This window comes from Podarcis cretensis (assembly GCF_951804945.1).
Source record: "Podarcis cretensis genome assembly, chromosome: 15".
NCBI classification, from domain to species: domain Eukaryota; kingdom Metazoa; phylum Chordata; class Lepidosauria; order Squamata; family Lacertidae; genus Podarcis; species Podarcis cretensis.
In genome coordinates, this window is record NC_137185.1 from 10,241,215 (window position 1) to 10,262,621 (window position 21,407).

The window sequence follows — 21,407 nt, forward strand, 5'->3', positions numbered from 1 at the left end:
CCTTGGAGAAAGTCAGACCATCTGTCTACCTAGCACAGTATCACCTACACTGACTGGCTGTACAGGGTTTCAGGAAGAGAGTCTTTCCCACCCCACCTGGAGACACCAGGGGTCAAACATGAGACCTTCTGCATGCAAAGTAGATACTCTACTCATTGAGCTGCAGCCATTCCCTAGAAGGATTTGTGGTCTGACTTGTCAGTACAAAGGCAGCTGACAATTGAACGTTTTCAACTGAGCGTTTGCCCCATATACAGGGTCTCAATATACCTCACTAGCAACGCCTCTGGGTATCATATTGTTAGGTCTTTGAATCATAACATACAAAGCACAGAGGGCATTCTCAGTCTTACCTGGAGATGCGGGGAGGGGAGGGGTCGGATCTGGCACCTTCTGCATGCAAAGCAGATGCCCTACCACTGAGCTACGACCCTCCCCTCCTTTTTCGCATTTCCGCAGAGGTTATGGGGGGGGGGGGAATCTGCAGACAAGGTTGGTGATTGATGCCTGGTAAGGAACGGGTTACTGTGAGACCCCGGCGTTCAGGCACCACGAGGACCAGCCGTCTGCTTTTTTTCCTCCTCCTCTCGTGCTAGAGTTTTAGCGTGGGCGAGACGAGGCAGGAGGAGCTGGAAAGCGCGCACGCCGGGGGTGGGTGGGCTATTTAGAAAAGGATTTCTTTCCCCCTTTCCAAGCTTCCACGGAAAGGAGCTTGTGCTGGGTGGCTGAGCTGCCGTTGGGCAAAGGTGCGTCGCCGCTCCCCCCCCATCCCCACGGAAGCGGGTGGGGCCGGCGTCTGCCATGGCCACCTGCTGGGTAGATTTGTCCCGGAGCGCAGCGCGTTTGGGACCGGCCGGGCACCTGTGGGGACCAGCTGGGCGCACCTGAGCTGGAGCGAGCTGTACGCCCCCTCCCTCCCTCCCCTGCTGCTGTCCCTCGGAAAAGGGAGGTTTTATGCGGAGGTTGCTGGAGACCCCCTGGGGGGCCGGCGCGGGTTCTCTTTCTTTCTCTCCCTCGGGTGAGAGATCTGGGGCGGCGGAGAAAAGAAGGCAAGGAGAGACGCGGAGAAAGAGGGGGAAGCACGACGGAAGGGAGGTCTGAGGAGGCGGCGGGATCCAGACCCGTAGGAGCAGCAGAGCCGCCTGCCTGGAAGGTAAGACCCAACCGCCCCCGCCCTGCTTTTCCTCCTCGGCGCACCGCCGCCGCCTGTGCGCGCAAGGCTCCTTCTCCAAACGTGCCCAAGAGAGCGCAGCGCACGGCGATGCTTTTCGCTCGGGCACGCGAGGACCGCGGTGGAGGTGAGCGAGCAGGTTGGCTTCGGGGGCTCGCGACGGCTCTGGGCAGCAGCAGCTGCTGCTGCTGCTGTAGCTGCTTCTGAAGGACAGGCGAGGGTGGGAGAGATCCTGACGAGGAGAGACCTGTTAGCGAGCAAAAGGCGCTGGAGAGGGTGGCGGAGGAGCGATGGAGTTGATCCGGCTTGGGTCTGCTGTGTTGGTGGCCGCTGACATTCTTCCCCTCCAGGGCTGGGTGTGAGCGACGTCCTCGGAAGCAGAGTGAGAGCCGTTCTGTGGGTTTTGGTTACCGTGTGTGGTGTGGAAGATGCTTACATAAAATCAGCATGAGCAAGGAAGCCACAGCAAGCTGTTGGTTCTTCTGAAGGGACCACAAGATTATCATAATAATAAAAAATCTGGAATGTGATTCCTTTTCAGTGCCCCCTGGTTGCTTCCCATGTTGGTCCGACTCAGAGTAGACCATCTTGAAATGAATGGACCTAAGTTTGCCATGCCTGTTGAGTTCAATGGGTCTCCTCTGAGTAGGGAGAGAGCCCCCTTCTCTTTAGTGTGGCTTCTAGCGTTGGGAGGTTTTGCTCTTCAGGGAAAGGCTTAGGTGTCACATGAAAAATGTACCCCTCGGATTTCTACCTTGGAAAGAGATTATTGTTCTTAAAACTGTGTCCTGGGTATAAGATGCTAGCAGAGGAATGAGGGGCAGTAGTCACAGGAAGGGTTCATTTCTTATTTGGGAAGGGTGAGAGTGGTTGTATGGAAAAAGTGGTCTCCTCCACCCTCATGTACTCCTGCCTTTGTAGTCCCCTGTCTCTCTCTTCTATGTTTAGTTAATAAAAACATAATTGCTTAGGGCCTTGGCTCTGTGGTAGATCACCTGTTTTGCTTGCAGAAAGGTCCATGCTCATCCCCAGGCAGTTCCAGCTAGGGCTGGGACAGGAGAGCCACTGCCAGTCAGACTAAACAGATGGACCCACAACAAGCTAGATGGACCCAACTCAGTAGAAAGCAGGTTCTTATGTTCCTCACTCACCAACATGTTTTCCCTGGGCAACCAGCTGTGGAGATCATCGGGTGGACCATAAGGAAAACAACAACATGGCTGAGATGACCGGCAGAATCCGAGACCTGGGAGAGGAAAGGGTTGAAGAAGACTGGAAGAAATTTAGAATTTATTTACAAAAATATTGTAATTTGGTTGAATGTTAAGAAGGATGCCAGACTATAAATAATTGAGCACCACTAAAATAGATGTAATCTGGATGACAAGTGTGATGGAGGGAAACATAAACCTTTGGGAGAACTATTAGACTAAATTAAATGAACGGGATTTAAGAATGTAAAGAAGATGATAAATTGCTGGTAAAAGTTTATAATGATGTAAGTGGGAGCGGGAGACGTGAGGGAGTCCAAAGAAGCTTTGAAAATATGTTATGATACATGTTATATTGTTTATTATTTTTGCATTTTGTATTTAAAAAACCTTAATAAATATTTTTTTAAAAAAAAAAAACATAAGGAAAACAACAACAACATCTCAGTGTTGTCCTTTCTCTCACTACCGTCCCTTCCATCCCTCTCAAATTTCCCTCCTTGTCCAAGATGCACAGATTCTGCAGGACTGTAGGAGAGCTGAGGCTTCTCTCATAATGGAAACCTCGCTTGACTAGGGCTGAGCGCCCTAGGAAAGATGGTTGGGTTCCAAAAATAACTACGAAGTTGCTAAGCATCAGGTAGGTCCATTCAGGAGAAAACTGTGGGGGGGGGGTAAAGTGTGTAGTGTGAGAATAGGCAGGAAAGGTGGAATATTAAGTAATCAACAGGATGTCAGGCTGCATGTCAATTTATGTATGTGTTTAAAGCTGGACGGACCTTAATTTGTGCATAATACAAAGACCCAAGAAACCATTACACATAGACTTTGTTATTAGGTATTCCAAGGCTCTTGGATAGGGCAGACTCCATTTAAAATGAGCATTGGAAGGTCAGCTGCATTTATACAGGCAAGTCAGTCTACTAATCCTTCTAGATTAGGGAAGGGTCGTAGAGCATCTTCCTTCTACGTGGGGGAAAAACATGTGCTCTATCTCTGAGCAATGGTTCAAGACCTGTTGCAGGTTTGCTTCTTGGTTTCATTTCTCTTCCTTATGGCAAATAGGTTTAATTCATGGCTGGTCTCTGTACACAGCAGAAATACAGTTCAGGAAGCAAACTGTTTTGGCAGGCAGGCAAACCACAGGGCTGTCTCAAAGGTCCCAGGCTTCCTACCTGTCAGAGACAGCAATGTGTCTGAATATGAGTTGCTGGAAGCCACAGAATGGGGAGAACATTGTTGTGCTCATGTCCTGCTTGTGGGCTTCCCAAAGGCATCTGGTTGGCCACTGTGAGAACAGTGACTCTATGGGTCTTTGGCCTGATCCAGCAAGACTCTTCTTGTGCTCTCAAGTCAAATCCTGGGACTGTAGATCCTTGTACCCATAGGGTGTTCTGCATGCAGAGCATGCTCTCTATTCAGAGAGTTCATGTTTTGCACACGGACGTGCCTGCAGCTGTTTGCACAAATGGCATTTCTGCCCAAGATGCAGGAATACCAAATAGTACCTACTCATTTTATTGGAAGTTTAGGAGTTACAGTACCTATGCAAAGGGATGGGGAGGCAATGCAAATAGCTTCTCCGCTTGGGAGCTAGAAGTAAAATATTCAAAGTTCCCGCTTAAATTCAAGAAATGGACAAATTAGAGAAGTTTTAATAATGCTTTCGTCCCGTCCCAATCTAGCACCTTTTTTTGGCGTAGGCACTCGCCAAACACCAAAGTGTTATCTTTGCAACCTTGTTATCCTGAAATGCTGACTAAAAGTTTGATTGGACAGTCACACTTTTCCGTCTCAACAGTTAATCCCACACTGAGCTGAGTGGGGATTAATTTAGGTGAGCGTGAACATCACTGGTCTTCAACAGGTTGGTTGGGAGCCACTAGTGGGCTGAGGCTTGATCCAAGGTTGGTCGCCATAGGAACACAACCACCATGCAAAAATATGGTGAAAGGTTAAGAAATGGGTCTGGTCTGCAAATATCTGTTTGGGTTAAAAGTTGATCCTGGGTCCGAAAAGGTTGAAGATACCTGGTGTATAGAATTGCAGTCCTAAAGGTTGTTTCAAAAGGTGTTGCTTCAAAATAAATGCCTAAAAAAATACACAAGTTACAAATTTGCCACTGTCAGTTATGTCTGGGCTGTTAGTTCAGGGGGTGATTTTTATTCTATTGAGATGGCAGAGTATGAGGAGGGGCAGTCTTAACCATTTCTTTCTATATGTACTCCGCAAAAATGGTCCACTTCTATAGACAAAGAAAAAGCTCTACTGGCGTCTATTCGCAATCCTAATACTTCATTGCAGTGTGTGCATGCTTTTCATGGAGATTGCTGTCAGAAAGAAGAGCTCTATCTCTCTCTCTCTCTCTCTCTCTCTCTCTCTCTCTCTCTCACACACACACACACACACACACTTATTTACTTACTAGATATTAAATACACATAACACTCTAATGTGATTGGCAGCAATGCCCTTAACATCAATAGGCACCCAAGTACTTGCAAGACCACCTCCCCCAATATCAGCTACCTGAGACCCTATGATTGACAGGTGAGTCCTTGTTGATAGTGCCACCTCTGGGGGCTACCCACTTGGTGCTGGCCTGTGACAGGGCCTTTCTGGTGGTGGTTCCCCATTTGTTCAGTGTCCTCTTCGGTGGTGGTGGTGGTGGTGGTGTGTGTGTGTGTGTGTCTCCCTCATTGTTGACTTTTGAAAGGAATTTGATGGATAAAATGTATTGTTCTTAGCAACCCTGAAATCACTGGTTGAGAAAATGCTTTTTAACTGGTTTTAGAATGTGTTTAAAAGTGCTTTTTTATTGTTGATGGGTCTACTGCCTTGAGCCCCTTTGGGATGAAGTGTGGGGGATAGATAAATAGATGATAGATAGATGATAGAATTCTAGTTAGAGACCCTTAGTTGAGAGGAACATTCTGAAGTTTTTCTTTTCTGTCCACTCCCAGAGTTGACCAGTGTAATCCCACAAGAATTTAACCTACTACCCCAAAACTGCATGCTCTGCCACTGAATCCAGAATCAATTCATATTTTTGCATCTTGGGTGTTCATGATGACCCACTTAAACTTGGGGAGCTGGCGTGATGCTGGGTGGGTGAGCTCTGAATAGGGAAATTCAGGTCAAATTACTCTACCTCCATAAACTTCACTTGGAGGCCACAGATAAGCCTTGGCTACCTTGAGGAGACAGTGACGCTGACCTAACTTGCTGGGTTGTTTTAAGGATTGCAGCAAGATAATGTGTATGCTTCAAGCATTCTGAGAAACTACCTGAATGTCAAGTATGAATGTCAAGTCCTAATTATTATTGCACCATCTCCAGCCTTTGCCTTGTGCTCCCATTTTGCTTTTGCTTCTCTACCTTAGGTAATGGATACTAGGGATCATTGTAGTCTTTGTTGAATTAACAATGCAAATCCTTAGCTATTTCATGGTTTAATAGTTTTCCTAAAGAGTATATGTTTGCTTGAGAACATTGCTCTTCTCTGGAACAGCCTTCTTTGCATCACAGTGTTCCAATGAACAGATGCTATTAACACCTCCCAGTTCTTCCAGGAACCAGCTCCAGTCATGTACCCAGCCACATATCAACATACTGTCACTGTGTCTTCCCACAGCACTTTGGAATTTTCAAAATGTTTTACCATCTAGATGTTTCCAGAACTCACAGTAGGGCAACATCTTTGTTAAAGGTAAAGGTAAAGGTAAAGGGACCACTGACCATTAGGTCCAGTCGTGGCCGACTCTGGGGTTGCGGCGCTCATCTCGCTTTATTGGTCGAGGGAGCCAGCATGACTAAGCCACTTCTGGCGGACCAGAGCAGTGCATGGAAACACCATTTACCTTCCCACCGGAGCGGTACCTATTTATCTGCTTGCACTTTGACATGCTTTCGAACTGCTAGTTTGGCAGGAGCAGGGACTGAGCAATGGGAGCTCACCCCGTCACAGGGATTCAAACTGCCAACCTTCTGATCGGCAAGTCCTAGGCTCTGTGGTTTAACCCAAAGTGCCACCCGTGTCCCAACATGTTTGATAGGACCAGCCAAAAAAAGTCACAAGCTTTCAAGTTCTCCAACACTCTTCATCGTCAAGCCTTTTTCCATTTCTGGATAAAAGCCTGTTCACTCTGTTGTGACTCTTGAGTTGTCTTTGTGGTTTTATTCTTCTTTTAGGCCAAGGTTTCCCAACTTTGGATCTTTGGTTGCTTTTTTGGACCACAACTCCCATGATCCCTAGCTAGTAGAATTAGTGGTTAGGGATGATGGGAGTTGTAGTCCCAAAACAGCCAAAGATCAAAGTTTCGGAAACCTTGTTCTAGGCCAACACCTGTCATTTATGTTAGGGGCAGGAACCTGTAGTCCACTATATGTTGTTGGACTCCTTCAACCACAGACAGCATGACTGAATCTTGGGGATGGTGGTATTGTAGACCAACAGTACCTGGAGGACCATAGGTTTCCAATCTCTGATCTATGTGATGATTGCAGAGAAGACAATCTTTTGAGGCAATGCAATTGTTCCACTGTACAGATCTGAGACCAGAAAAGACTGGTGTTCCCAAAGGGTTGCCGTTCTGGGTAGAGCATCTGCTTTATATGCAGAAGGTCTCAGCTTCAATCCCAAACATCTGCAGGTAAGGTTGGGAGAGAATCCTGCCTGAAATCCTGGAGAGATGCTGCAAGTTAGTGTTGACATTACTGAGCTAGACAGAGCATTGGTTTCACTGATTATAAGACATCTTCCTATGTTCCTAAGCCTTATAGTAAGTCTACAACAGAGGTGGGGCTTGAACTCAGAGCTCCCTGACCCATTTATTCTGGTGTCTGCTGCAATTTGTTTGCCCTGTAGGGTTCCTTATGCAACTATTTTTATCTAAACTCATAGGCCATATTTTTATTTCCGTCTTCCTCCAGGGAACTCATGACAATGTACATGATTCTTCCACCCACCCAGTCTCATTTTTTTAATTTATTGAAAATATTTGTATATTGCAATTTGGTTAAGAAAAAAAGAATAGCAATTATAGTGCAATAAAAGTCCTACGGATCACCAGTTAACTATTATGGACAATGTTTCTTTTCTTAATTGTTTGCATAGCCTGAAAAGTTTTCAGCAAATGTTTGAAGGTTATCATGGAAGGCGTTTGCTGAATCTCTACTGGAAGAGCACTTCACAGGAGCAGGCCACTAGCCATGAAGACTTGATTTGGATGAAAAATAAGCCTCACCAACTCCAGCGACAACCAGCAGTGCCCTTGCTGATGCTCTCAATGATCAAGCTGGGGTATAAGGGTTCAGGTAGTCCCAGAGGGACCCTGGACCTAAGTTGCTTAGAGCTTTGTAAATTAATTCAAGAACCTGGTTCAGTAGTAGATGGGCTACCAGTGCAGTTGTTTTATCCATGGGGTCATATGTTGGCAGCCATCCAGGTGGATAGCTCAGTTGGTTAGAGCATGGTGCTGATAACGCCAAGGTCGCAGGTTTGATCCCTGTATGGGACTGCTGTATATTCCTGCATAACAGGCGTTTGGACTTGATGATCCTCAGAGTTCCTTCCAATGCTATGATTCTATGTGCCCCCATCTGTTATCTTATCACTGCATTATGCACCAGCTAGAGCTTTGGACCAGACCCAAGGGCAGCCTCACATGGTGCAATCCTTTCAACAGTCCTTGGAGGTAGTTAATTCTGAAAGACAGTGACTAGTCCAAAGTCTGACCTGGTATTAGAAAGGATTCCTCTTAGCTCAGTATGGGACTCAGGAAGAGGTTTCACCTTCACTGATGATCTTATCATTTTAACTGGAGAGATGCCAGAGGGTTGAACCTCAGACCTTCAGCCTGTAAAGTCTGGGATGTATTTATTGTTTTATTTGTATAAGATTGTTTATCACTACCCCTTCACCACACAGAACTATAGACCCATATCGAATCATAGAATTGTAGACTTGGAAGGCACCCAGAGGGTCATTGAGTCTGTTCCCCTGCAATGAAGGAACCTCAGAGCCAGTGTGGTGTAGTGGTTAAAGAGTAGTAGACTCGTAATCTGGTGAACCGGGTTCACGTCTCCGCTCCTCCACATGCAGCTGCTGGGTGACCTTGGGCTAGTCACACTTCTCTGAAGTCTCTCAGCCTCACTCACCTCCCAGAGTGTTTCTTGTGGGGGAGGAAGGGAAAGGAGATTGTTAGCCGCTTTGAGACTCCTTCGGGTAGTGATAAAGCAAGATATCAAATCCAAACTCTCTTCTTCTTCTTCTCAACTAAATCTCACATGACAGATGGCAATCTAACCTCTGCTTAAAATCATCCAAGGAAGGAGAGTCCACCACCTCCTGAGGGAGTCTGTTCCACTTACCATCCGAAAGTACTTCCTAATGTTGGGGTCCTACCCTCCCGAGCAACAGATATAGTTACCATATGTATGCTGCTGACATATGTCAATCTCCCCCCCCAAAAAAAAGTGCCTAATCCTGAGGTCATCAGCATGGCACCCATGGGTGCAATGACAGCCTTGATCAGTGTCTCCATCAAGAGATGGTCAGAGCAGTGACTCTCCTTATCCTTTAAATCCTACATAAAGCTCAAGGAGGAAGTTGGAAGAGCTTTTGTTTCTAAGTACTTTCCAATGTTCAGATCAGCAGCTGAACAGAAAGGGGAGAGATGACAAAAAGAGTGTCTGATGCAGGGGAGGCAGGGGGGGTGTGGAAATTGGGGTGCTAGGGAAAGTAGGGGAAGAGAGAATGCCATTCCAGGGAGAAGTCTGGCATGTACATGCAGGCACAAGTCTGATCCAGTAAAACAGATTCTCTTGAAATTCCGTAGTATTATACCCTGGTCAGATGACTTTGATAATCTCAAGCAGCCTTGCTGACTGTCCCACAGCTTTTTAGCTTAGTAGCACCAGCACTCTGGAGCTGGCGCAGTCCCCAGTGAAATTGGGCAGGCACCCACAAGTCTGATATTTTGCTGCCTGCACACAATGAGTTTCGCCACTCATTTCCAGAGATTTAATTTGATTCGTTGTTAGTCATTTGTTCTGTACTTTATGTTTTTATAATTTTATGATGTCTTAATGGTTTTAATGATCTATATATTGAATGAGCTGGAAGTTTATAAAATGATGATGATAATGATGATTATACTGGGTTAGAGGGATGAATGGTTTAGCCCAGAGGTTTTCAACCTTTTTGAGTCCACAGCTCCCTTAACCAACTACTGTACATTCTTTCTGTGGCACCCCTGTAGGGCTCAGGAGCCCAGTTATGTCAACCCTTGCCTGCAAAGCTGGTAGCCTCTCACCCTTTTCCAAACACCCTCCCTTGTGGAGTATTCCTTCAGCCTCCTCTCCTCTCCTCTCCCCTCTCCTTGGGAGTCCTCTGGGCAACTACTGCTGCCGCCACCCCTGGTCTCTGAGCTGCCCCCCTTGCCCCAAAGAGAGGCACCATTCACCTGGGGAGCTTATAGCCAGGACTGCTGCAGTAAACAGTTGTGCAAGCCTTTGGGAGGCAGAGATGTGAGAGGGCATCAGAGGAGGGAGAGAAAGAAAGAAAGAAAGAAAGAAAGAAAGAAAGAAAGAAAGTGGCCAGTGCTGTCCACGGCACCCCTGACCATCATTTAAGGCACCCCAGGGTGCCACGGCACACTGGTTGAAAACCACTGGTTTAGCCTAATTCAGGCTTCCTCAGACTTAGTCCTCCAGGTGTTTTGAGACTACAATTCCCATCATCCCTGACCACTGGTCCTGCTAGCTAGGGATCATGGGAGTTGTAGGCCAAAAACATCTGGAGGGCTGAGTTTGAGGAAGCCTGGCCTAATTGTTAAGATGAGCATTCTCTGTTAAAAATATCAGTGCTGCTGGATCACATGGAATCCATTTAGTCCAGTATCCTGTGCCTGGCAGTGGATAGCCAGAGAAGCCTATAATACTGGCATGAACACAAACTGCCCCCTCCGTCAATAGCATTTAGGATGAGTCCACACCCTTGTGCATGTGTTTGTATTTATATTTATATTTCTGCCCTACCTTTCCTCCAAAGACCTCCGTTATTCCCACAGCAGCTCTGAGAGAGACTGAGCTCAGATATGACCGGTTCTAAGGTCCTATGACGCACTTCTCTCACATCCTAATCAGACAATGTGGTGAGATCCAGGCAGCTGTCTCTCAGGGTAGCGTTGGGTGATGCTGGGCCTGAGTGGTTCATCAGGGGTAGGCTTTGGGAAATTGGGACTGTTCCTGGTATTGAGGGAGCTAACTAGAGCACATGAGTCTATGAGCTGCCAGCCTGACAAAGGGCAATGTGAATTTTAGCAAGTGATCGGCAAATCAATTTCGGTTTTCCCATTTTGTTCCAAGTCCTAAGTCAGCTCTCCACATTTCCACATGAGGCTGTGATTAAAAAATATAAATCAAGCCCGCATGAAAATTCACCAGCACCTTTCTGGAACTTTCTCCTAACATACACACCTTTGCACACATTTCTTTTTTTGCAGTGTACTTTCTCCTAATATCATAATGCATTTCTGTAAGCTGGATTCATTAATATATGCACTTGTATGCACGCTTAACCCCATGCATATTCAATTTCATATACATCACTTAGCAAAATGTGCAGAAGTGTGGATTTTGAAGGATGGTTGTTTTTCTGTTTCAAATTAGCTGGGTTCCACCTTTCAATATGAACCGGATCCAATTTCTCCCCTGCCTCTAGTTGTGGCTCGGTGGTACAGTGTATGCTCTGCATTTAAGGATGCTGGAGTCTACCAGAAGCATCATTAGACTCTCCTGTCTGAAACCCTGGAGAGCTGCTGTCAGATACTCAGTGTATCCATTATGGAGCATGATAGACGGAGGGTTTGACCGTGGATAAGGCTTCTTCTTGTGTTCCAGTGAAAATTCACTCTCGCACGAACACACTGCAGTAGTTCTTTATCAGCTAAAGCTACACTGATCACATGTACTTCTGTAGATCCCATATTCCTTCTTTTGGTTTACTTCCATCCATTCTAGTCAGGTGCTTTGATTTGATTTGATTTCTTTTTGCAGGAGTATTATTATTATTATTAATGTCAGTTCTATACCACTTTATATTTTTAAGGAAAAAACCCTCAAAGCAGTTCACAGCACATTAAAACATCAAATGAAACAGTCCAGAATAAAACATTACTGAAGAAAGTCAGCCATGGCATACATACACATTCAAAGCAACGCAATTTACAGGAAACTAAAATATTGTCTTAAGGATTTCAAAATAAATCATTACAAAAGAGGTCAACTACAGAATGCACATTTAGCACAGCAAAGTGGGCAAAGAAAGAAAGAAAGAAAGAAAGAAAGAAAGAAAGAAAAGATCTTAAACATTTCGAAAGAAAGCATTACTAAAGGAAGTCAAATAGAAAATATTAATTGGATAGAGCATCTGTAAACACTACTGCCTTTTAAATTCTACGCACAGTGTTATGGGCACAGCCTGTGTTTGGTTTAAACAACTGTGCAATGGTTTGAATACATCTGGGTCCTGCTTTGAAAAACTGACTCATGACGGCACATTAATTTTTACTCAACCATTAGGAAAATTTGCTCAGAAAGCTTATGTCCTCAGCTGATTCCGAAGGATTCTATGCTGAATTGTGTATGACGCGAGGGATGCAGGGGAAAGAGGTTATGTTAGGTGAAGTGTTCAGTTGGCTTGCAATGATAAGTTATTGAGATTCTTGTGGATGGTCATATTGAATAATCCATGTGAAGGAAAACACTGATCGTAAACCTTCGCTACCTTGCGGGATATCTTCAGCAGAATAAAAGGCTAAGGGGTAAATCCTGCACAAATCAAATAATGAAGGGAGGTGAAAAAAACATACAGCATCCTCAGGTAGACCCTGAGTCAAATTGGGCTGCCTCAGGTCATTGAGGGCTGCTATTCTGAAGTGCCAAATTGGTATCCGAACAAAATCTTATAGTCTATGTAGTCTGTACACTCCTGTTTGGGAAAAGCAAAGTATCTGCTTTTTTTACCTGTCTTTACAGAGAACAATTTTGGAGGGATGGTGGCACCTGAGTTTTCTTTTAAAGTTCAAGTAGTACAGCAGGGGAACTGTGATTCAAATGGAAGTGTCAAAGGATGAAGTTTTAGGACTTGGTTGGCTTTAAAAAATATTTGTTTGTTTGTTACTTTGCCTGTGTGCCATTCATTTGATATTGCAGCACTTCAGAGAAAATGCTTCTCATCACTAAAGTCAAGCTTTAGACCAAAAAGCTAGAAGATTGACAATTGGTATTATGTTGGCTAAAATAAAATTTTAAAAGGATCCACGGAAAATGTGGGGAATGACAGGTCTGCCAGCTTAACTTACTTCCCCTGTAGATTGGTAGAAAGTCTTTTCTCCATTCTGAAGGCAAGTAGCAGGTACTCGAAGGAAACAGAAGCTGTAGAAACCCCATGTTAGCCTTTCACATGAGTGAAAGCAAAACCTCCAAGTATCCATATTTTCCAGGGACAGTCCCAGATTTACAGAAGCCATCCTGGTTTCTGATTTGATCCTGGAATGCCCCACTTTCCTTTAGGACGTCCCTATTTTCATTATTCCTGCCAACCTAGCAGTTCGAAAGCATGTCAACGTGCAAGTAGATAAATGGCGGGAGGGTAAACAGCGTTTCCTTGCGCTGCTCTGGTTCGCCAGAAGTGGCTTAGTCATGCTGGCCACATGACCCAGAAGCTGTACGCTGGCTTCCTCGGCCAATAAAGCGAGATGACCCCCGCAACCCCAGAGTCGGCCACGACTGGACCTAATGGTCAGGGGTCTCTTTACCTTTATTTTCATTGGAGAAATGTTGGAGGTGGATATGGTAGGACATCCCTATTTTCATCAGAGCAATGTTAGAGGGTATGGAGTTATCTGACCCCAAAGCCATCTGAAGGCAGCCCTGTATGGGGAAGTTTTAAAATGTCTAATGTTTTATTATGTGTTTATATATGTTGGAAGCTGCCCAGAGTGGCTGGGCCAACCCAGTCAGATGGGTGGGGTATAAATAGTAGTAGCAGTAATCATTATAATCATAATAATTGAATAGGACAACCCTATTTTCATCGGAAAAATGTTGGAGGGTATGTGGGCAGGCAGAGTCTAGGGCAGGCTTCCTCAAGCTCAGCCCTCCAGGTGTTTTTGCCTACAATTCCCATCATCCCTGGCCACTGCTCCTGCTAGCTAGGGATCATGGGAGTTGTAGGCAAAAACACCTGGAGGGCTGAGCTTGAGGAAGCCTGGTCTAGGGTCTGCACTCCCCAAAGGGTCCACCATGACTGGTAACGGTGACCCCATTTTTTCTAATGTTTAAATCCTGGTACTTGGAATCAGCTGATGAGTGCTGAGAGCCTTCTCCTTAGAAGCAGGCTCCTAGTGTCAGTCAGCTCAGCCTTCAGATGGGCTTCATGAGCCCCTTTTAAGTTGGCACCTGATGTCACAATGATATATGGTGATTGACAGATGGATGACCCACCCACTAGTTAAAGTTGTCCGGAAGACAGAGAAAGGATCTGTTTTAGTTTCTGTTTTACTCTGAATTCCACTGAATACTTGCAGAGCAACAGTGTAACAGGGCTGTTGCTTTGATGCCTTCCTTTGCAGGCTTCTGAATAGCATTTGGTTGTCACCGTGTAAAGCAGGATACATTCAAAACCTATAAGAGAAAAGAGCCAGAGTGTTGTAGCGGTTAGAGCATCAGACTAGGACCCAGAAGATCTCAGTTCAAATCCCCACTCAGCCATGAAGCTCACTGAGTGACACTGGGCCAGCCATTACCTCTCAGCCTAATGTACCTCACAGGGTTGTGATGGGAGGAAGGGACCATGTACATCAGTTTGAGCTTTTTTGGAGGAAATATTGGGCTATAAATGCCATAAAATAAACAAGTCATTTCATTACATCGCATAGCATGTTTCTGTCCAGTATTCCATTTCTGCTGACGCTTTTCGTCCATGGCAAAAGATGGTTTAATTGAAGAGAAGCAATGAAATGTACTTGCAATGTCCTTAAAGATCTCACCGTGTTCTTAGTACCAAAAAGGGAAATGAACTTGTTTTTAATTTGACAACTTAAGTGCTTCTCATGCAGGCTGAAGACTTATGTCCATTGCCTTTCCAGGTTAAACCCTTTCTTCTTTACCCTCCTCCTTCTTTTAAAGGCTGATGAAAATACAGTGGTTAGCCACTGACATGGAATTAAATGCCTTAATAACATTCGTGTTTCTTCTCATTTGAGAGTAACCAGAAAACAACATGGGATGCGGGTGGCGCTGTGGGTTAAACCACACAGCCTAGGACTTGCCAATCAGAAGGTTGGCAGTTCGAATTCCCATGATGGGGTGAGCTCCCGTTGCTCAGTCCCTGCTCCTGCCAACCTAGCAGTTCGAAAGCACGTCAAAGTGCAAGTAGATAAATAGGTACCGCTCTGGGGGAAGGTAAATGGCATTTCCATGCGCTGCTCTGGTTCGCCAGAAGTGGCTTAGTCATGCTGGCCATGCTGGCGGAAGCTGTACGCCGGCTCCCTCGGCCAGTAAGGTGAGATGAGCGCCGCAACCCCAGAGTCGGCCACGACTGGACCTAATGGTCAGGGGCCCTTTTACCTTTACCTAGAAAACAACAACTGCCCAGTGTCCAGTTTGTGTGTGTACATAGGAATGGTCCACGAACAGTGTTTTATGTCAAGCAAACGATTTGCATTCTTAAAGGAGGAAAAATAAAATCTGCTCATCAGGCTAACAACCTATGGATGGGTTTTGCTTTCTATTTAGTTGGAAATATTATGTATCTTTTGATCTTCCTGCATTGCAGGGCATTGGACTAGATGACCCTTGGGTCCCTTCCAACTCTACAATTCTATAATCTCTTCTCCCTACTTTCACATACGTTCCTTTGCCAAATAGTTTTGGATCACAGTGAAAGTCAACTTACGAGTGCATTAGTCACAATATAAATGATCTTGCATTTTGACAGGGGATAGAGGCAGTTGCACCATTGCCAGGGGAAATGGGTATTTTGCTGACAGCTGACTTCTGATGAGAATTGGTGTCGCTCACAACTTTTGACTTTCGTTAGCGTCTTGCGAAGAAAGCACAGAAATCTTACGTAATGAGATTATTGGCGTATATAAAAAGGGGGGTATGCTGGAAAACGCGCCGTTAGACATGATTGCTTTTCATTAAGTGCATCCTGCTTTTGAAAAAAGAGATTCAAGGATTGAAATGCTTCTACAAGAAAGGAGAAAAGATGTTAGTTGAATATTAGTGCTTTTGGTGCTCAGAATGGATTCATTTTGGGTGGGATGGAGATTCTTGTGCTGTCGAAGGGTTCAGCATTCAACAGGGGAGCTGAATGGGGAAGAATTGTAGCTCAGAGACAGAACACCTGCCTTGCAGGCAGAGGTACAATCCCTAGTGTCTCCAGGCGTGGCTGGGAAGATTTTGGAGAGCCACTGTCAGTTAGGGTCGGCAATCCTGAGCTAGATGGATCTAATGATTTGACTCAGTATACAACAGATCCCTGTGTTCCTGTGATCACAAAGCTGGAGACAGTCCCTTGAATGTAATTTATTTATACCCATAAATGTCTGAGGCCTAGTTCTCACTGAGGTGGACAACCAGTGCTTGCACGACTAACTTCAAATTGCATGTTGGGGCTCCAATGACAGGATGCCCCTCCATACACAAAAAGCTTGCTGAACATTCTAGCAGGGAGAAAATGTTTAGCCTAGTCTTCTTTCCAGTGTGCAAGTATTCTGTGTGTAGGTTTTGTTTTGTGCTGAGGCTGGGGGTGGGTAGGAGTCTTTATGCCGTTGATTCCCTCCCAGCCATGGATCCTTCCATTCCTATTCTGACTGTCAGGGAGAAATGTTTTGCTGCCCTCACTCTGTTCTCGCTTTTGCCCTCACTCTGATTTGGCTTTTAAGATGGCACTGTGAGTGTGTGAGCAGGAGAAGGAAGTAAAGTTTCTTCTCAGCAAAAAAAGAGGCATTAAAGGGTCTTGGAAAGGAAGGAAGGGAGAATGAGAGAGAGAGAGAGAGAGAGAGAGAGAGAGAGAGAGAGAGAGAGAGAAGAGCAACAGGGGAAAATTATTAGTGGGAGCAGGAAAAGAGTTGAATGGAGACTGTGCGGTTTTGTGAAATATTTTGCTCCCTCCCAAGCCTTTCCCACCTCCCCCCTGGCCCTGTCGCTCAAGCTTTGACTTCCTTTGGGAACTTTCAACAATGCTCACATTGATTTTCTAAGTTTGTTTGTTCTGTAGGTCTAACATGCTTGCGGTGAATTCACCCATTCAGAATTTCAGAGATTGCTGCAAAATAAATTGTGTCTCCCTGCCTCTTCCCCTGTACCTGCCCTTGAGCAGAGCCACCCTAAATTCACTTCACTTTGGAGTAATGGAGTAGCAGCTAATTGTCTTCAGTGAAGGCGCTGCAGGCAGAAAGTGGTGACTCAAAAGCCATGCTTTGTCCTTTTTATCAGATTTGCAGAGCAAGCTATCCAACTTCCATTCTGGGTTTAAACAATAGAAGTACACGTAAGGGTGAACGCAGAAGCAACTTTATAAGTGTAATAATTAGACAAACTCAGCACATTACAAGACTTTTTTCCTCTCTAGGGCATAGAATGTGTGTAAGATGTTTGTCATACTTAAAATGTTCTTTCTAATATGATTTGGGTCAAAATTATGAATGTTTTGCTGGAAAAAATGGACTTTTCTGTAACAAGGGACAAGAAAATTTAAGGTTTTCTTTTTACTATGTCAAATGTAACAAATCTTATAAACAGTCTCTCCCCCCTTGCTTTTTCTGTTTTTCTGCTTTGTTCTGTTCCAGAAGATGAAAAACAACCCCTAAAACAGACATTTAACATGAATTTTACTATCTAACAAGACCATTGATCCATAAAATGAAAGCAATAAACAATGTACTGTACTGTAAAATCAATACAACAGTATTGATGATTTTTTAAAAAAAACTGAAAATGTGATTTTTTTTCTTACCTGCGCTGATGATAGCCATTATTTGGATGGGGGGGGGGGTCGGGGTCCTCTTCCAGATTCAAAATTGGTGACTCCTCTCCTGCCATTCCTTCCCTTGCTTTTTTTTTACACCACTGCCACCTACAGTGAGTGGGCTTACCTGCCTTCCAGCTGGTGGGTGGACTTACCTGGCTACCTTGCCAGGTAATGGGGCGAGGGGATGGGGTGAGGGCTGGTAAAGGGCTGATGCTCTTCAGCCCAGGCTCACTTTGTTTTCCTAGCAGGTTCATCACTTGACCTCGCTCTTGGTTAGGTAAGTGTTCCTTGTCAGGGTTTAGGACCATAGTGTGGCCTGCTGGGCCTCAGGCAGCCAGCACCTCTTCCACTTCTTTGGGGGTGAGATGGGGGCCATGGTGTGGCCTGCTAGGTGTCCCGCAGCCGGCGCCTAGCTGAATCGCAGCCATACAGGCGGTGTTGCCTAGGCACACGCTCAGCTTCCGAGGCAAAGTTCAAAAACCAGAACACTCATTTCCGGGTTTCAAGTGTTTGGGTTCCAAGTTGTCCATGAACTAAGCCTTTCAAAAACTGAGGTACCACTGTATTATGCCAGTCTGTATTGTGTGGGGCTATATGTCAGACAAGGCGAGAAGTTGGTGGTCATGGTAGATATTGGTGCCAATGACATGGGAAAATGTTGAGGTGTGGTGCCAAAAGACAAAATTCAATGTGAATATTTTCAAGGTAGAGTTCTCTGAAATTCTACCTGTTTCATGTGCAGGGCCAGCTAGATAGAAGGCTGAGAGAGTCTCAATGTGGGGATGAGATATTGCTGCTCAGAAGAGGGGTCTGGATTTGCTACATACTGGGGAACATTATTTTTTTTAGAAACCTTCCGAGACCTGGGAATAGTTTTGGACAAACTTCTGGTGTCAAGTGATATATTTCAGCAAGCATTTTAAGCAAGTTTTGTAATGTTATGGTTAGTTCTCACAGAATTGATCTTGTCTGTATCTTTTAACCTTGCTGTACATGGCTTAGAGACCATGGTGATAATGGGTATATAAATGGTTGGAATAAATAAAATTAATTAATTAATTGACACAAAGTAGGCAAGGAAGGTGAATTTAACTGTTTCCTCCCATGCTGCGGCCCTTCCTGACAGAATTCCTTCTCTAAAACTGATATTTGCATTGGGAGGAAATGAATGGCCACGGAGATTTTCCTTAGGGTTTTAGCTAGGGAGGAAAGTGTTAAACTATCTTTCCAGGATTTTAGCTAGATGGGAAAGTGTTAAACTATCTTTCCATGCCTATTCTAATCCTGTTGATTCTCTCTCTCTCTCTCTGGTACACAAATACATCATTTGCAAAACTTTTCACTTTGCACTCTGACTAACCCAGAAAGGTGTCCGTTGAACTGAAGACAGTTGGGCCCTGGCCCTTAGAACCATGGGGCTCAAAGGAGGTGAAGCCCAAGACAGTCTCTCAAGTCCTCTTCATTGCCCAGCTGCAACACAGCAGCCCTGCAATGCTGCCAGCAGGTCCCCAGACAGAAGGGAACCTGGGATGCACTCACACAATTACTTTTCATTGCCCCAGAATGCCTCCATTCACCTTTGTGGTTTACTCAGAATGTAGCAGCAGCCTGCACTCTCTCTGAGCCTCCCCCAGAACCTCAGAAGAGTGCACTGGTCACTTACAACTCCAATCCTAAACTCCCAGCATAGGCACCAGCTCCTAGCGGCCCAGCTCTTTTGGCCCCCCATATGACCCCCTCCCCAATGTTCAGAATGGTCAGGGGATGGAGGAAGCTGAGTATAGCATGGTTTCAGTGGCTGGCTCCTCCTCCTGCTACCATGAAGGGAAAGCCTCTAGCCAGTGGTTGCAGTGGGAGGAGAAAGAGGAGGCCAATTGTGGAGCCGAGTGAAGCACAGTGTGGGTTCAGTGGCTTCTCCTCCTGCTGTTGCCACATAAGGGGAAGCAATCCCCAGCCAATGGCAGAAGCAGGAGGAGGAGGAGGCTGGGTATGAAAGAGGAGAAGCCGTTGACCACTGAAGCCACTCTACTGGTGCGTTCAGCTCCACCCCTGGCTTCTTCTGATGTCTTGACTTCACACATCATGCACCATCACACCATCATGCCTGTGTCATCATCCCCCTAATGTTCTGCACAATTTGTCACCTCTCCCTCCCAGTAACCTGAATGCCAAGAGTCTAGGCGCATGGGGATTCCAGAACCTGAGGTTGGCAACATACACACTTCAGCAGTCACTAAGATGCAAGGACACAGTTGTCCTCTAGTCTAGTTTAGCCCTTGAAAGTAACGGTGTTAGGAGGACAATCTCATCAGGGTCCTGATGCTTCTGGAGGAGTGTTTTGTTCTTTTCCCCTTTGTGGCATTTCCTTCGCTGAATGCTCCTGCCAACCTTACACCAGTACAGTGGTACCTCAGGTTAAGTACTTAATTCATTCCAGAGGTCCGTTCTTAACCTGAAACTGTTCTTAACCTGAAGCACCATTTTAGCTAAAGGGGCCTCCTGCTGCTGCCGCACTGCCAGAGCACGATTTCTGTTCTCATCCTGAAGCAAAGTTCTTAACCTGAGGTACTATTTCTGGGTTAGCGGAGTCTGTAACTGGAGGCGTATGTAACCTGAAGCATATGTAACCCGAGGTACCACTGTATTTGTGTCTCCCGCTTCCAACACCTGCTCATCCACTTTGGATAGAATCAGACCAAAGGTGAATTCAGGATCGCTGTTCACTTTATTTCTCGATACTGTCACATTCACCTCACACCCTGATGGAGGGTTGTGTGCCCCCTGAGGTCCAGCTTCTGGCATGTCACCAATCACGTTGGAGTTCAACCACCATTCTTCTGGCAGCTAGCAAATTGGGAAGCTGGCATTATGCTGCAGTGGTGTGTGTGCTTGGCAAAGTGTTAGTTTGCAAGAGCATTGAAGTGACTTTGAGGTTCTGCATTTGCTGATGGAGTTTTCTGGGGATGAGAGAGATGACCTTGGGTTAGCAAGGAACTTCTCTGTGTGCAAATTGGGCCCTCGCTCGAACCAGGGTCACCCCCAACATTCCCATGACAGCAACAGAAGCTTGATAAGGTGTGCATTAACTCGATTAGAAGGTCACTTTCAAAAGGGATCTGGGAAGATCACCCCAGGCAGGTTGCAAGGTTCAGAACCACTTTCCACGCATGTGTTTCAAACAAGGAATTAGTCTTGTGAGGATGGTGCTCCTCCAAATGGAGGAAGGTTGCCCCCACCATTGGGATGCAGTGGGGTATGTGGATTCAGAATATGCTGTGTCCTGGTGTAGGATGATGGGGTGAGGCCACACCTTTATAAGGCTGCCTTGTGGGGGCTATGACCTCCTTCCCTCAGTACCCTCCATGAGGTCTAGGACTATGTTGCTCTTCATGGGGGCTGATGAGGTGTAGTGGTGGGGGAAGTGTGGGCGGGGGCGGGCTACAGAAAATATATGCCTTTCTTCAAGCAATGAGGGCTGGGTGGCATGTGCAGCAGAGTCCAGTTAAACCAAGGTCAAGGATGAAGATTCAAACATGTTCCAGAGACGAAGTCAGCCAACATTCTGCTGCTGATATCATAGGGAGTTCAGGCAAGGCACAGCAAGGCAAAGCACTGTGGAGAGAGATACCCTTGTTGTCTCTAGCAACTAGAAGGCTTAAGAAGGAGGCCTTTTATACTATGGGTCTGCAACAACAAGTGGCAGTGCAGGAGTTATTGGGGATGTCTTACTCATGAGTAGGCTAATGCACCATATCATTTCTCTTTAGCCTGGACCCAAAACTTTTGATACTGGTGATCTTGAGGCTTTGGGTTGCAGTTCCTAATCGCAGCTAGTAACCCAAGGGGTCCTAGATCCTAAGAAGGAAGGCAATGGATTTTGGGGTGTTGATTTTAGCTGTTCCTTTGATTCAGGTCTCCAATGCAATATATGTGAGCGTCTTGAATTTTAAGCATTTCGTTTCAAGCCAGATCTTAACTT

The 21,407-nt window shown here is 45.6% G+C and overlaps 1 protein-coding gene across 4 annotated transcripts in view; it reads left to right on the top strand.

The window, feature by feature from the left end:
* Nucleotides 1-21,407, top strand: part of CALN1 (calneuron 1) — a 140,069-nt gene that overhangs the window by 43,462 nt on the left and 75,200 nt on the right. The window contains exon 1 of one of the 4 annotated variants that reach the window (XM_079955858.1): nucleotides 615-1,153. The exons of 1 other annotated variant lie outside the window; for it this stretch is intronic. The gene's annotated coding sequence lies outside the window, so the exon portion shown is untranslated. Of the gene's footprint in view, nucleotides 1-614; nucleotides 1,154-1,197; nucleotides 1,299-3,003; nucleotides 3,023-21,407 lie in introns of those variants that run through there. 2 more of the 4 variants (XM_079955859.1, XM_079955860.1) reach the window with 2 other exon arrangements.